Source organism: Aotus nancymaae, unplaced genomic scaffold (assembly GCF_030222135.1).
Source record: "Aotus nancymaae isolate 86718 unplaced genomic scaffold, 86718_ANA_hifiasm-v0.15.2.pri h1tg000057l, whole genome shotgun sequence".
Classification (NCBI taxonomy): Eukaryota; Metazoa; Chordata; class Mammalia; order Primates; family Aotidae; genus Aotus; species Aotus nancymaae.
The window spans coordinates 8,178,748-8,195,984 of record NW_026988471.1 but is presented as its reverse complement, the minus strand read 5'-3'; the positions used below and the strand labels follow the sequence as shown (position 1 = coordinate 8,195,984).

Here is a 17,237-nt window from a genome sequence, read left to right as displayed (position 1 = left end):
GTAGGGACATGGATGAACCTGGAAACCATCATTCTCAGCAAACTGACACAAGAACACAAAATCAAACACCACATGTTCTCACTCATAGGCGAGTGTTGAACAATGAGAACACATGGACACAGGAAGGGGAGCACTATACACTGGGGTCTGTTGGGGGGAAATAGGGGAGGGACGGTGGGAGGTGGGGAGTTGGGGGGAGAGAGCATGGGGAGAAATGCCACATACAGGTGAAGGGGAGGAAGGCAGCAAATCACACTGCCACATATGCACCTATGCAACAATCTTGCATGTTCTTCACATGTACCCCAAAACCTAAAATGCAATAAAAAGAAATAAAAGATAAGTAAATAAAAGTAATTGAATTGAGAAATTAAAAATAAAATTCAGCGAAAATGAATAACAAAAATTAAGAAATGAATAAGGTGTAAAATATCTGAAGGATGACAGATTAATTATTAATCTTTAATTATTAATAAACTGTTGTTAATAGCTAAGTTACCATTGGTTGCTAACATTTGTAAACACAGCTCAATGTCAGTTATAATGTTAACTGCTGAAGTGTATTTCCATTTGAAGTTTACAACTGTCCAGGGCTTTAGTACTGTTAGCTCAGCTTTACACCCGAGAAAACTGATGCTCAGAGGACTGAAGGTACCTTCCCCAGGTTTATACACCGAGCCCATATTTGGCTCAGAGTTTGAAACCATGGCTGTTTAATGCCAAAGCTCCAGGCCTCCATCCACTAAACCACTTCTTCTCCAACCTTATCAATATGTGGATTTCCCATGGGGAATTTTTATTGTCCCATCCCTGTTATTTTGGGGTTGCTTTCCTTCATTGTTAATCAGTGTGTGTATAAATAATATAAATTAATTTTAGTTTGAACACTGAATTTGGAAGCTAAAGCTCATAATTCTAATTCTTGGCTTAGTTTCTTAATTTATCTGGGCTTTGTTTGATGCCTCCTATGAAATGTAAGAGCCAACCAGGCGAGGTGCTCATGCCTGTAATCCTAACGGTTTGAGAGGCTGAGGGAGACAGATTGCTTGAGCTCAAGAGTTCAAGACCAGCCTGGGCCACGTGGCAAAACCCTGCCTCTACAAAAAATACAAAAAATTAGCTGGGCCTGGTGGCACATATCTGCAGTCCCAGCTACTTGGCGGGGCTGGGATCACTTGAACCTAGGAGGTAGAGGCTGCAGTGAGCCGAGATCGTGCCACTGCACTTCAGCCTGGATGACAAAGCGAGACCCTTTCTCAAATGAATGAATGAATGAATAAACAAATAAACAAAATGTAAGAGCCATGGGAAAATCAGTGGTTTTTCTTACCCTCAATCCATCTAACAGAACGTTAATTAGTAATAGTACTTTCTGTAGCATTAATTTTTACTTCTTTGAAGTAAAGGGTTATACCAGATTTTGGGAGACTGGGACAGTGATTCTGATAGGTTACACTCTTTTATCCCCACCTGACATACAAAAAAGTTACCAAGCAGTTTTGAGATCTATTTTTGTGTCTGCTGACATAACAAGTAGAAATTTTCCCATCTCTCCGCTACCTTTTCCATTTACTGCTCTTTCAGTTTGGGGGCTTATCTGGCTGTTCTGTTCTTTATGTCTCTCTAACTTGCTGTCATTTACCATCCTCTGGATCATTTGCAAAGTCTGATCCAGAGATCTCTGGTAGTCCCTGAGATCCCTTTAGGAGAGAGGTGGTAAAGTCAAAACTGTTTTCATAATGATAATACTTAAACATTATTTGCCTTTTTCACTTTCATTCTCTCAAGAGCATATGGGGGACTTTCCAAAGTCTCTATGATGTGTGATATTGCAGTAGAAATATTTGAGGATCTGTTGTTCTACTGTTAAGTCAGACATTCAATAGATTTATAAAAATATAAGACAATACCACTCTTCTCACTAATTTTTTTGTTTTGAAAATATATTTTTCATAACAATTTTATAATTCTTGAATTCACAGATTTTTTAAAATTCTCAGTTTTAACTTCTAATATAGTGCATGTCAATGGCTTTTGTGTATGTAGGTTATGTTCCTTTGGTTTCCTCAATATTTTTTAAGGGTAAAAAGGGTCCTGAGACTGAAAAATTTAAGAACAGCTGCTCTAGAATTCATTGATGCCTCTTGGGTAGGTGGCTCTGTACTCTTCCTTAGTCATCTGGATGGCGGACGTCCCACCAGCCTCTGTGACAGGGGTCACCTGAGCCCCTCGTTAGTATCTGTCCTGTTGGTGCACCCTCACTGTGTACTCTCTTGTCTAGTGCTGCTCCATTTCTGAAATCTGTAACTCCTGGAGCTGGCTGAGACCCCTCTTCTGGAGCAGGCTTGCTTACTGATACAGTTTAGATCTGCGCCCCTCCCAAATCTCATGTTGAAATGTAATCCCCAGTGTTGGAGGTGGGCCTGGTGGGAGGTGATTGCATCATGGGGGGCAGGTTCTCATGAATGGTTTAGTACCATCTCCTTGGTGCTGTCCTCACAATAGTGAGTGAGTTCTTATGAGATCTGGTCATTTAAAGGTGTGTGGCACCTCCCCCTGCTTTCTTGCTCCTGCTCTGGCCATGTGATTTGCCTGCTCCCACCTCGACTTCCGCCATGATTGTAATCTTCCTGAGGCCTCCCCAGAAGCCAACCAGATGTCAGCACCATGCTTCCTGTACAGTCAGCAGAACTATGAGCCAGTTAACCCTCTTTTCTTTATAAATTACTCAGAAATATTTCTTAGTAGCAGTGTCAGAACAGCCTGATCGACACACACTCTCTCGCTCCCACAGGACCACCCACATTTGGATGTCTGCCTGGCAGTGCGGTGGGTGACAGAGACTCGAGAGTTGAGGGCCTAGGAGGTGTGCTAGAGGTGATACTCCTCCCCTTTCCCCTTCACCAGTTCTCCTGGCTGTGCCTTCCTGCCCTGCCCTTCCTGAAACACCAGCTCTACCCCTCTTGCCTGTGCCCTCAGCTCCCTTGCCTCATCGACACTCCATGCACCCCCAGGTGCGTTCCCAGCCTCGGTTGGACACGGCTCTCTATTGCATTTGGGCTGCCTGGCATTTGAGAGAAGCGCAAAATGACGGAGCTACTGCAGCCGTGATTTCTTATCTCACTTATGTCTTCAGTTCTCTTGAAAATTGTTTTAATTGATGAGTTTCAGTTTCCACTACATTCTTTTCAAAGATTAAATCTTAGTTACCTTCTTAAATGCATTCATTTTATCTCTGTCCCCACACTTAGCAGACTATGAATTTATAATGAAAAGTTTTAAGATGAAGATAAAGATAATTCTTGGGAGATAATCCTTAAAGATATAGGGTAAAGTGTTTAAGAAGTAACAGGAAGAAAAGGAGGCAGAGAAATAGCCATTGGAGGGAGATGACGGGGGCTGATGGTCTGCAGGTGTCCCTGAGCAGAGAATGTTCCCGCCCCACATCTTGCTCTGCTCATTTCTGCACCCACCCCAGCATACCTAACGCCACACTTATCTTGGCCTAGACCTCTTCCTTGCTGATGCTTTCTTTGGCATTATTCTCTCTCTGAGCTGCCCAGGTAACTGTAACTGGAATAAATCCTCCCTTCTTCCTTCTTACCTCCACATCTAGCCACCACTAAGAACTGTCTGTGCTTCAGTTTCTTCTTGAGTTGTTTTGAGCACTTGACATTTGTAAAGCATTGAAAGCAGCTGGGGAATGTAGTAAGCACTCAGTGGATGGGGTGACCCTTAGCTCTTATTACCGCTCAACCCATGTCAAAGCCACTGTTGGTCTTCAGCTCCACCCATTTCTGCTGTTTACCATCTGGTACCTGCATCTCACATTACTCTGCCAGCCAGTTCTTCTGGCCTCTGGTCTGTGCTGTGCTCTATTGCCCAGATGATTTTTACAGTATCTGTCTGACCATGCCTCTTTTCTGCTTCAAACTCTCTTGGCTCCTGTTAGCTTGGCAGCTTCGCAGCACCCATTGTGACTGCCCCTGCCTTCCTTTCCACTCTCAGTTCACAGCACTCACTCCTTGACTGAGGCAGGCCCAGCCATAATGAACCATTTGTAGTAGTGCACACATGCTCCACTGTTTGACACTTGGTTCCTTTGTATTTGCAGGGAGTCCCCTGCCCCCAACATGAATTCCGGCTGGTCTTTCAGAGCCCTGTTGACCTGTGACCTCTGTGGTGAGGCCCTTTCCCCCTTTTCTTAATAAAATGAGTCAGCCTTTTCTACTCTACGTTGATTTTTCTACCTAGAGTTGTACCTTACCTTGTACATCTTGTATACTTCACGTATTGCACTGTATTCCTCATACTTGGTTTAATACTGCAGTTGGTTTAATACTGCAGGTAGCCAGGGTGTGGTGCTGTGTGCCTGTAGTCCCAGCTATGCAGGAGGCTGAGGTGGGGGAGTTGCTTGAACCCAGGAGATCAAGGCTTCAGTGAGCCATGTTCATACCACCATACTCTTGTCAGAATGAAACCCTGTCTCAAAGCAGACAAAACGAAACAAAACCCCCAAAAAACTGCTGCTGAGATCCAGACTTTAGAGCCACACTGCCTTCTCATCCTTGCTCACCTGCCCAGTAGCCTTGTCACATTATCCAAGTTACCCTCTCTATGCTTAGGTTCCTCATTTGTAAATTGGAGTAAAAATAATACCTACTTCATAAGGTTGTAGTGAAGATTAAATGAAATGCTGTATTTTATTGAATATGAGATGTCATTGATGGTAAGATGTACCCTTATTTTTTGTCCCACTAAAAAGTTTACATGCCATCAATTATGAGAGGATTCTTGATTTCAGAAATGTTAAAATGTGGAAACATACATGTATTGTATTCAGTGGAGTGGCCACATGTGAGTGAGCCCGTACACATTTGCCTTTGCCTTCTGTACTGGACTTCAAACTCAGGACGGGGACTGTGAGTCTCATTCAACATTGTGTCCTCAGAACCCTGCCAGACAATTTTAGAGGATTAAAATGTATGTTCTAAAAGAACTGATAACAGACTGTGCTCACAAGCTAACCATTTTCTCCTATCTGCAATCAAAGAGCAGGCTGGAAAGTATACCTTTCTTGTAGGTGAGGCTACGACCAGCTCATCTGTTGCTCAGCCAGGGTAGTGTCTTCATCCTGTTCCCACTTACTGGTTCAGTTGTGTTATGAACCAAAATATGGGATGTAAAGAACTGTAACCCACATAGTCTTTCTTGTTGCCCTGGCTTTTAAGTGTTTTTCAGAATTATTTGAATTACTTTTTTTCTTTTCCTACTTTCTACCTAAAGGTTTTTTCTCCCGAAGTCAAAAGAATGATGAGTGATCTTGTGTACAGGCACTGGGGGAGATCTGGACAGTAGCACCCTTTATTAAAATGTGGCTCCTGAAGAACAGTCAATGATAGGTTCTACTCTTGGTGTAAAAACCAAGATCTTGGCTTTGGGGATGTGAGAGGGATGATATGAAGTCTTTTACAAACATTTTTTTAGAGTCCTGGTTTTATTAGTGACTAGAATAGGCTGAAATCTGGATGTGTTTTTGTGGATAATTGTCTTTCTCAGTTGCTCCACGATTCTGCCATTACCTCGGTAGTTTTCGATATTACTAAAAAGCTTTAAATTTGTTTATGTGTACTTATTGAGATACTAGGAGAGGTTAAATTGGGGACTGTTAATCAGGTGATGTGTTGAGGTCTTAAATCTTCATGTAAACTGAAATATTATTCTTTGTATTTTGAAATATAAAATAAATTTGCTTATTATCAACAGCCAAAAACCAATTTATTTGTGTATTTTGGCTAACTTTGAAAATTTTCTTTGTGAAGAACAATTAAGTGACTTCATTATCTTACTGAGCCAGGTGTGGGAACAAAAGTTAGATCTGTTTAAAAAAAAAAAAAAGGCGGAACAATAGTTGGGTGGGGGGTTTGGTTCATTTTTGTCATCTGTAAACAAAATGAGAACAGGAAAGAATCGAGTGACTTCATGTATCAGTGTCACTATTTGTGTCTGGCATAGTGAATACATTGAAGCTCCTTTCCTCTTTCTTATGAATAGGGCTTTGTAAAAGAACAAACAATCCCTGGAGACTTTTCTGTAATTGATTGAGATCCCATTGTTTTGACTAAGAGAACACCTGGTCAAACGAGACAGGGCAGATCACCAAGCAAGCCCACACTTTGTAGAACAGCAGAGCTTTATTGAGGATCATAAGATTACGTGCAGGTCTCTAGGAAGGAAGGAAGTGGGTGTTCTGGTCACCAGACCCCAGAATCTGGTGTCTCTATATTCAAAGAAAAGCCTAGTAAGGCTATTAATCAGTGAAATGGGATCCTAGAGAGAGGGTTAATTTGCCTTACAGAGGACCCCAAGTGTTCTAACATGAGTGGGAAGAAAAGGAGGAACTTCTGAATCTTGTGTGAAGATGGCATGGCTGTCTTGTGCTGATAAAGCACGTGGTTTAAAAATTGTTTTCTATTCAACTAGCAAATATAGAGATGATTTCTCATTTAAAGAACTCAGTTTACTCTTCCTAGTGAGAGTTGGCTGTCTGTTCTTACTACCAGCACTTTACTAGTTGTAGATATTTCTAATTTTCTGGATCTATGTTGGAACCCTAGTTTACCTCCCACAGAAATAATATTTCCTTGCTGGTCTACAAAAAAACCATTTTGATTGATGTACCTGCCAGCTATTGAATAGTGAAGAGATCAATAAATATTCTCCCCGCTGAAATAGCTGTAAAACTGGATGAACTTGTGAAAAACACTTTTGAGCTCTGGAAATTGACCAAAAGCAAGCAACAATTTGAGAAGCATTAATTCATAAAAAACTTCTGACTTTTAAATAAGAACAGTGGGAATTGATGGTATTCTGGCCTGGAGTTATCCTGTTCTCATCCTTTGGCAAAGTAATGCTGCCAGGGTGTCAGCCTGATGGGTTCTTCTTGACTGCTGCCCAGAGAAACCGATGCACTGAGAACAGCAGGTATTGCTGCAATGAAAGAGTTTAATAATTGCAGGGCCAGCCAAGCAGAGGGACAGAGGAGGTAGTTTGCAAATCTGCCTCTCTGAGAATTCAAGTTAAGGGTGCTTTGGTTGGCAGGGTCCTGGAGAACTGAAACGATTGACTGGGGATGAAATCACAGGGATGTCTAAAACTGTCTTTGCATAGCTGAGTCAGTTCCTGGGAGGAGGTCTCAGGTGGTGTCTCTTGATCTGCCAAAATGCTAACTCTGGAAGAAAAATATCTCAAAAACCAGTTCTTTAGGTTTCACAATAGTGATGTTATCTGTAGGAGTAGTTGAGGAAGTTATAAATATTGCAACCCCTGGTTACATGACTCTGAAGCAGTTAGCAATTTAGAGAAAAGCAAGCTAAGCAACGGCAGGTCTGGTTTAGATGTGCCTATTCTTTAGCGAAGATGTAGTCCCTACCATAATTCTAACGTTGTGACCTTTTGTTAATCTTTACAAATATGGTTTCAACTTTTGAACAAGGGTGGGATCAGTTCAAGGAAAGGATTCTTATAACCCTAGCACCAAGAATGAGCAAAAGCAGTTTAGTCTGACAGAAGCAAGCTGGAGTCAGTTATGTTAGATCTCCCTTATCACTATAATTTTTGCAAAGTTGGTTTCAAGGGCAAGGCTGGCCATGAAAACCAGCTGACTTGATATGGAGTGAAAGGCAGAGAACCCTATGCAGTAGCTAACAATGCCTCCAGTTCTCCTATCCTAAGGATGTGGTCCATCATTTAACAGGGAGATCTTGGAAGTGAGAGAGCCATCAAGGGACTTGCACACCTGGCTAACTGGAGGCTGCGTTCAGCACAGAGGAGGCCTGAGAGGGCCTGGGAGAAAGTAAGAGCTGGGATTGACTGGAGAAAGGATGGAACTTTGAATGAGCTCTCTTACTAGCTTAGGGTGTTTGAGCATAAGTTCTGACTAATCATTGACTACTCAGATATGCAGACACAGGGGACAACCTCTAGAGTGAGGCTAAAAAATAACACTGAGGCTTTAAAAAACTGAGTAGGGACATCAGCTGCTGCATCAGCTCTCACCATGAGTGAGAAAGTTTCAGCAGTTTAACTTCAAGCTAAGAAACAAAAGCAGCACAGCAGTGCTCAAGAAAAAGATGATTAAATCCAGAGCTATTGTAATGTATTATCTAACATGTCAAGTTTAAAAAATTATGAGAAACGGGGAAAAAAAGCAGTCAATCGAAACTACTTCTAAACAGACCCAGATGTTGGATTTACCAGACCAAAAAACTACTATAAATACATTTAAAAAATTAAGGAGGTTCATGACTTAACAAATAGGGAATATCAATAAAGAAATGGAAACTTTGAAAAAGAAACAAATGAAAGTCCTACTGTTGAAAAGTAATTAACCAAAACGAAAAATTCACAATAAGTGCTACATAGTGATTTGCAATGGCCAAAGAATCAGTGAACTTCAGGGTGTATCAAAGGTATTAGCCAATCTGAAGAGAAAGGGTATAAAAAATTTTGAAGAAAAATAAATAAAACTTCAGAGACCTATGGGATAACATCCCATGCACCAACATATGGTTAATGAGAGTTCCAAAAGATAGGGAGAGAGAAAGGGACAGAAGAAGCATTTAGGAAATGATGGCCATTGATATCCCAAATTTGAAGTAAAATATTAATCTGTGGATCCCAGAAGCTCAACAGACTTCAGGTAGGATAAACACAAACAGCTTCACTAAGTCATACTACTGAAAGACGAAGACGATGAGAACATCTTGAAAGCAGTGAGAGAAACTTGTTATGGAGAAAGCAATGATAAAATTATTATCAGAACAGTGAAGGCCAGAAGGAAATAGAATGGCATATTTGAAATGCTGAAGGAAAAATTTTCAACCACAAGTTCTATATCCAGCAAAATTATCCTTCAAAAATGAAGGTTTAGTAAAGACATACCAGATGAAGACTTGCTTTTTAAGAAATTCCAAAGGAAGTCCTTCTTTAGGTTGAAAGGAAGTCCAAAGGAATGAATGAGAAGCTCCAGAAATGATGAACAGGTGGGTAAATACGGAAGTCTATATGCATCTCTCTCTTCTTAATTTTTTAAAGAACATAAGAGTGTTTAAAATAATAATTTATAATATTAATTTACAATACCAATAATTTGCAATACCAATATAATACTGATATTGTAAAATATATAGATGCCTTGTATATGACAGAGATAGCTCAAAGGATGATGGAGAAAATGAAGCTATATTGGAGCAAGCTTGCCATATTTTATCAGAGTTAAGCCATTATTAATCTGAAATAGATTGTGATGAAATGAGACACATGGTAATCCCTAGAGCAATCACTAAATAACTAAAAGATATACTTTGAAAGAATCAACAGAGGAATTAAAATAGTTCAATACCAAATATTTGTTTAATACAAAAGAAGGCACTAAAGGAGGAGCAAAAAAGGCCTGAGACTTAGCTAAAACAAACAGCAAAATGTCAGATTAAATCTAACCATATAAATACAGTAAATGTCAATCAAAAGTCAGAAGTTGTCAGACTGGATAAAAAAAGATCTAACCATATGTTCTCTACAAGAGAAACACTTTAAAGACATGAATAGGTTGAAGGTAAAAGAGTGGAAAAGATATAAGCCATGTGAACACAAACCAAATGAGTATTGGAATAGCCACACTCAGGACTCTCAGGACTAATAAATGAGGCTGGCAAGGTTACAGTTTCTAAGACCAGTGTACAGAATCAATTCTATTTCTATATACTACAAACTGAGATTCCAGAAATGCAGATATAAAAACAATTTCATTTACAGCAGCATCAAAAAGAATAAAATACTTAGGAATAAATTTAATAAAAGAATCGCAATTGCACTTGAAAACTGTAAAACATTCCTGAGAGAAAGAAGATTAAATGGAGAAGTATTTTATATTTATGAGTTGGAAGACTTTACATTGTTAAGATGGCATTTCTTCACAAATTCATCTACGGATTTAATGCAATTTCTAACAGAAACACTGACAGGCTTTTTTGGGTAGAAATTGATAAGCTTTTCCTAAAATTATATGGAAATACTAAGGGCCTTAAATAACCAAGGTAATTTTGAAAAAGAATAAAAAGTTTGAGGATTTACACTCCTGATTTTCAAAACTAATGCTACTATGATCAAGACTCTGTTATTGGCATAAGGATAGGTATATAAATCATTGCAACAAAATTGAGAGTTCAGAAATAAACCTTTATGGTCAGTTGATTTTTGACAAAAGTGCCAAGGCAGTTGGGAAAGGATAATTTTTTTTTAAATACACAGTGCTGGGACAATCAGGTTTCTATATGCACAGAAATGAGCCTGACCCTTACCTCACATCATACATAAAGATCAACTCAAAATGCATTTTAGTCCTAAATGTAGCAGCTAAACCTATAAAACTTCAGAAGACAACATAGGAGAAATTCTCTATGACTTTCGGTTGGGCAAAGACTTCTCAGGTATGACAACCAAGGAATGTCCATAAAGAAAAAAATTAGCTGGGTGCTGTAGCGTATGCCTATAATCCCAGCACTTTGGGAGGCCGAGGGAAGAGGATTGCTTGAGGCCAGGAGTTTGAGACTGGCCTGGGCAACATAGTGAGACACCATCTCTAAAAAAAAAAAAAGTTGTTTTTAAGTAGAAAAGTACCCCGGTATGGTGGCACACACCTGTAGTCCTAGCTGCTTGGGAGGCTAAGGCAAGAAGATCACTTGAACCCAGGAGTTCAAGGTACATTGAGCTATAATTATACCACTGTGCTCCAGCCTTGGAAACAGTGAGAACCTGTCTCAAAAAAATTAAAAAATAAATCATAATAAATTAAAAATGTTGAATACTTATATTTCAGAATTTAAAACTTTTGCTCTTTAAAAGACATCTTTAAGAAAATGAAAAGATAAGCCACAGGAGAAAAATACTTGCATAACGTGTGTCTGATACAGGACTTGGATCTGGAAGCTAGACAGAACTCTTGAAATCAGTGCTAAGAAGACAACCCAATTTAAAGACGGACAAAATTGCTGGTTAGACATTTCATGGCTACTATGCACATTAGAAGATGCTCAAGATCCCTAGTCATTAGGGAATTGCAAATTAAAACTACAATAAGATACCACTGTATGTCCACTGGAATGGATGTAATTTAAAAGACTGGCAATACCCAGCATTAGTGAGGATATGAAGAAACTGGAATCTTCATACATGGCTTTAGGAACATAAAAATTGTAGTTATTTTGGGAAACATTTTGGTTGAAAGTTAAACATTAACTTACCATATGCTGTGAAAATTCTGTCGTTAGGTTTCTACCCAGGGTAAAAACATATGTCCACATAGAGTAGCATTATTCATAATAACCAGAAGCTGCTAAAAGCCTAAATGTTCATCAGCTGGTGAAAGGATAAAGGAAGTGTTGCATGTCCATGCAATGGAATACTATTCAGCAGTTTACAAAGGAACAAACTGCTGATAATGCAGCAACATGGATGAACCTCAAGAACATTCTAAGTGGAAGAAGCCACTTAGAATTATTGTATTATTTTATTTACATGAGATTCCTAGAAAAGACAGCTCTAGAGACAGATAAAGATCAGTGGTTGCCTAGGGTTGAGGGTACGATTAGAGATTACTGCAAGTACTTAAGCACAAGGGAACTCTTGGGGCAGTGGTCTTGCAGTGGTGGTCACACAACTCTACACTTTTACTAAAAATTGTTGAAATGTACACTTACATTAAGTGAATTTCATGGTATGTGAATTATACCTCAGTAAAGCTGCTTAATATAAAAAGCCTATTTCAGTGAGGCTTGGAAGCCTTTCAGGCCTGGAGCAGTAACAGCTCCGTAATTCAGTATTCCTTCTGCCTTTCCAGTAGGAACTATAATTCAGGTCAAACAAATATGGGCACACCTGTTTTATTGAACTCCATTTTATTGTGGATCATAGATACTCCCTTTTTTCTTTTTATTAAACAGACAGAAAGTTTGTGGCATCCCTGCACCCAGCAAATCCATCAGTGCTGGTTTCTGGCAACATACGTTCACTTAGTGTCTGTGTTACATTTGATAATTCTTATAACACTTCAAACTTCATTATCTCTGTTAACAGTGATCTGAGATCAGTGATTTTGATGCCACTATTGTAATTGTTTAGGGGCCCTGCACACTGCCCATTTCCTCTTGAAAATGAATGTAAATGGAGAAAAGATGCAAACTGGGACCCCAGGGTAAGAAGGAATCTGCAAAGGGGTTGTACAAAAATTGTTTGTTTCGAAATAATTTTTAAATCAGTTTTATTTAAGTATGACTTATCTAAAATAAAGTAAAGCTGCCTGTTCCATGAGCTTGGTCAAATGTATAGACCAGTGTGACTACCACCCTAAATCTAGGTACAGCACATTTCAGTTGTCCCAAAAAGTTCTTTTGTGATCCTTTATAATCAGCCCATCCTGTCCTCTGCATCCAATGAGCTGCATTCTCCCACTGTAGATCAGTTTAGGTTGCTCTAGAATTTCATAGCAACAGAATCATGCGTTATGTAATCTTTTGTGTCTGACATTTTTTACTCAGCTTAATGTTTAAAAAATTCATCCCTGTTGTTGTGTTTAACGGTTTGTTCCTTTTTATTCCATTGTATGAGTATACCTCAATTTATGTATCCTTTCACCTATTAATGGACATTTGAGTTGTTTAAAAATTCAAAAATGGGCTATTGGAGTAAAACTTCTGAAACATTCTTCAAATCTTTTTGTTGATACATATGTTTATTCCTCTGGTGTAAATACCTAGGAGAGAAATTGCTGGGGCATCAGATAAAAATATTATAATCCAATAAGAAATTGTCAAACTTCCCAAAGTAATTGTGCCATTCTACACTCCATTGCAATGCATGAGAGTGCCAGTTTCTTTCCGTTCTCACCAACAGTTGATGTTCTCAGCCTTTTCCATGGTGATCATTCTGATGGATATAGTGGTATTTCATTGTGATTTTAATTTAGATTTCTCTGATGATTGATGATGTTGAACATCTTTTCCTGTGCTGTTTGACTAATTGTATATCTTCTTTTGGGACATTTTGTTTAGATCTGTTGACTGTTGGGTTTAATTTTTGTTATAATTCATTTCTATATTTTGGATATAAGTCCTTTGTTAGATAAATTATGAAAAAGTTTTTGCAATCTATGTTTGCCTTTTTACTTCCTTAGTGGTGACTTTTAAAGAGCAGAACTTTTAAATGTTGATGAAGTGAATTTAATTTTTTAGTTTAGAGCTTTTTATCTTTTACTAGGAAAACTGTGCCTGTCCTTGGGTTATGAATAGTTTCTCCTAGAAGTTCTACAGTTCTGGTTTTTATGCCTAGATCAATAATCCATATCGAGTTAATTTTTGTGTATGTTAAGAGACAAGAGTCGAAATTTATTTTTTCTGTATGTATATTCATTTGTCTCAGCATTATTTATTGCAAATACTTTTTCCTTTTGAATTGCAATTTACCATCTATGTATGGCTTTATTTCTATACTCTTTATTTTGTTCATTGATATATGTGTCTAACATTAGGCCAGTATCTATCACACTGTCTTGGTTACTGAAGCTTCGTACTTAGTCTTGAAATCAGGTAATGTAAGTTCTTTAACTTTGTTCTTCTCTTTCAAAAAACACTATAAAACAAAATATACATAGTAAATAGTCTTGGAAAATACAGAGGGGAAGGCAGAATACAGAGAAAAAAGCTAGTATTCAGTTGTGCAAGCCTTTTGTGAAGTTTGGCTACAACCAAAGCCATCTAAGCCTGAGAACCTTGGAGAGTAAACAGTGTAATTTGATTTCATCATGTTAAAGTAAAAACTCATTTGTTAGTTTTTGTTTTTATTCCCATCAAGATTTTGAACCTCTTGGTGACATCACATTTTCCTTTTTTGAGAAGAATTTGTTTTTAGTTCTCTGCAGCATTTCTAGTTCATTAATTCCCATAGTTGCTGCCACCTGGGAATTAGCAATTTCTCTGAACAATTTCCACTCTGTATCTAATACCTAAGTGAACAGATATTTTAGATGTGGTTTCAGCTTTTGAAATGAGGCAGCAATTCAACAGTTCTGAATAAGTTCTGGAACTCTTCAGAAGCTGTTGATTTTATTTTGATATTAGTGATAATCATATCCAGATGCTTTTGACTGTGAAGTGCAGAAATCACAATTTATAGTAGTATGTGAATGGTGTAAACAGCAGAGAAAGGTTACCTCTTGAAGCTAGAAGTCACGAGACAAGGCACCTCGTTTTCATTAATTCAACAACCCAGTGTCAATGGGGGCATCAAAACACCAAGTTCTGTTTTCTATTTTGCCATCTCAGCAAATTAAAACAAATTAATTAAAACAAATTAAAACAAATTAAAATTGACTTTGTCCTCAGGCTAGCTCCTCGTATGCTAAAGAGAGCCACTGAGCATATATGCGTGCCAACAGCAGGTGTCACACTAAGAGTAAGAAAGGCCTTTCCAACAGCTCTGTGTCATGCTTCATCACCCGGACCTAGGTTTTATGCCTCCCATAAACCAGTCAGTTGCAAGGAGGGTGAGATGACAGTGATGGGATTAGAATAGCCAGGATCCCTGGAATAGTACACCCACCTTTTAGAAATGAGAAAACCAGGATGCAGAAGAATGGTCACTTTCTAAGGTCACACAGGTAGGAATAATAAAAAGTGATTGGTGCTGTTATTAAAATCCAGCTCAGGTCCAGTTTATTTGCATGTATATTCTTTTGTTTGAAGACATTCAGTAAAATTCATAAATGGACTGTGTCACTTAAAATAATTTGTTCATGTAGTGGCTTGTATGTCTGCTTTCTTTGTAAATCAAAGGCTTTCCCCTACACCCTTCCCTGCAGTCTAATTCAAAAGACAAGATAGCAACAAAAGTTTTTTTGTGCTTTTGGATGAGTTAGGAGTACAGAGAGTAAAAAAAAACAAACAAACAAACAAAAAAAAAACCACCACCTAGAATTCTTTCTCAAGTTAGGTTGTCCAGAGCCAATGTAGCAGCTCAACAATGTCATTAAAGAAGCAGTTTTCTTCTCTGGTTCTACCTCTTAGCTGGCTACCTCATGGGTACAGGATGGTGGCTACCACACCCTTCAGATCCATATTCTAGGTAGAGAGAATGCCAAAATGTGAAAAGCCCCACCAGCTCTGTTTGCTTTTTTTCAGGAAAACTATCTAGCACTGTGTGATTGAAATACAGTGCAAGCCACAGATGTAATTTAAAACTTTCCGTCTGGGTATGGTGGCTCATGCTTGTAATTCCAGCACTTTGAGAGGTCGAAGCAGATGAATCACTTGAGGTCAAGAGTTCAAGACCAGCCTGGCCAATATGGTGAAACCCTATCTCTATTAAAATTAGCTGGGTGTGGTGGCGTGTGCCTGTGGTCCCAGCTACTTGGGAGGCTGATGTAGGAGAATCACTTGAACCTGGGAGGCGGAGGTTGCAGTAAGCCAAGATTGCTCCGCTGCACTCCAGCCTGGGCGCCAGAGCTAGACTCCATCTCAGAAAAAAAAAAAAATTTCCAGTAGGCACAGTTTAAAAACTGGAAAAAAGCACATTAATATATTTTAGTAACATTTCATTTTACCCAATATTGCCAAAATAGTATCATATCAAAGTGTAATCAATGAAAACTATTTTTTTTTATACTTAGTCTTCAAAATCTGGGGTGTATTTTACAATTGCAGCTTATCTCAGTTTACACTGGCCACATTTCAAGAGTTCAGTAACCACATGTAGCTAGTAGGGGTGTATTGGTAAGTAACAACTAACTGGCTTTCTAGGGAAAAAAAGTATGCATAAATATACATACATGAGTTTATTCTAAATTTTACAAATTTAACAGACTTTTAGTGCAGAATTTACAAATAATAATGAAAATAGAATATCCTCTATTGTCAATTCTGTATAGCTTGTTGATTCTCGTAAAACACTTTCATTGATTTTCTTTTATTTTTTTCTGAACTCTCACAGTTAACTTATGGCTGCAATTCAACTGTAATTTGACCAAAATGACTATAAATAAATGCTTGATTACTGTCCAATTTAGTAAAGTAGTTGCTCACATCATTGCATTGGCAAATGAATGTAGTTTCAACATGAATGTCAGTTAATATTTTTGCTTATGTTAATGAGATAGGTGGGGTTTTTGGTTTTGTTTTGTTTTTGCTGTTTATTCTGTACTGGCTACAGTCATGATACACTGTGTCATGGTGCACCCATCACCCAAGCAGTATACACTGTACCATATTTGTGGTTTTTTATCCCCCACCCCCTTCCCACTCTTGGGGATCCTGGGAGGAAAGGGAGTATACTTTGATGTAGGATTCATGTGAACTGTTGGGGCCAGAGGGCTGGCTGTCTTTCAAGATTGCTGCCATCAGTAACATCCCTCCCTGTTGTACATGTCTGACTCTTTATATCAAGAGCTGAAAGAAAATTTTTGCTAGGGTTTGGATGTTTGTCTCCTCTAAACTTCATGTAGAAATCTAATGTCTGATGCTGGAGTGGGGCATAATGGGAGGTGTTTGGGTCATGGGGCAGATTCCTCATGAATAGATGAATGCCTTCCCTGGGGGATGAGGAGGTGAATGTGTTCTCACTCTAATAATTCCCTTGAGAGCTAGTTGTTAAAAAGGGCCTAGCACCTCCTGGCTCTTTCCTCCTCTCCAGTCACATGGTCTCTGCCCACACTGGCTCCCCTTTACCTTCTGCCGTTAGTGGAAGCAGCCTGAGGCCCTCATCAGAGGCAGAGCCCAATGTTGTGGTCCACTGTTCTGTGCAGTTGGAAGCCCAGCCCACACTTGAAGTGGGCAGAGAGATAGGCTCCTCCTCTTGACAGGGAGCAGGACAGGCTGCAGAAGAACATATGAAATAGGATACACTGTTTCAAGCATCTTTGGAAAGTACAGTCTGCCACATGATTTTTAGAAGTTTAATTTGATTTCTCAACACTTTGTGAATGTGTATCCATATGTGCTATTTTTGTCAGATACAGCAATCATGAATATGTTAGTTTTGTTAAACGTTTGAGTTAGGAAGCTTTCCTTCCCTGTTCTTTGCTTGGGAATAATCTAAAATGTTATAATTGTTTCTCAAAAGTTTGAAAGAACTTTCATAAAACCACCTGAACTGCCTACATGACAAAGATTTTTATTTGCCGAAATATA

At 38.7% G+C, this 17,237-nt stretch overlaps 1 protein-coding gene across 2 annotated transcripts in view; it reads left to right on the top strand.

Moving 5' to 3' along the window:
- MBOAT2 (membrane bound O-acyltransferase domain containing 2) overlaps positions 1-17,237 on the top strand; it is a 135,763-nt gene that overhangs the window by 77,133 nt on the left and 41,393 nt on the right. The window lies entirely within an intron of this gene.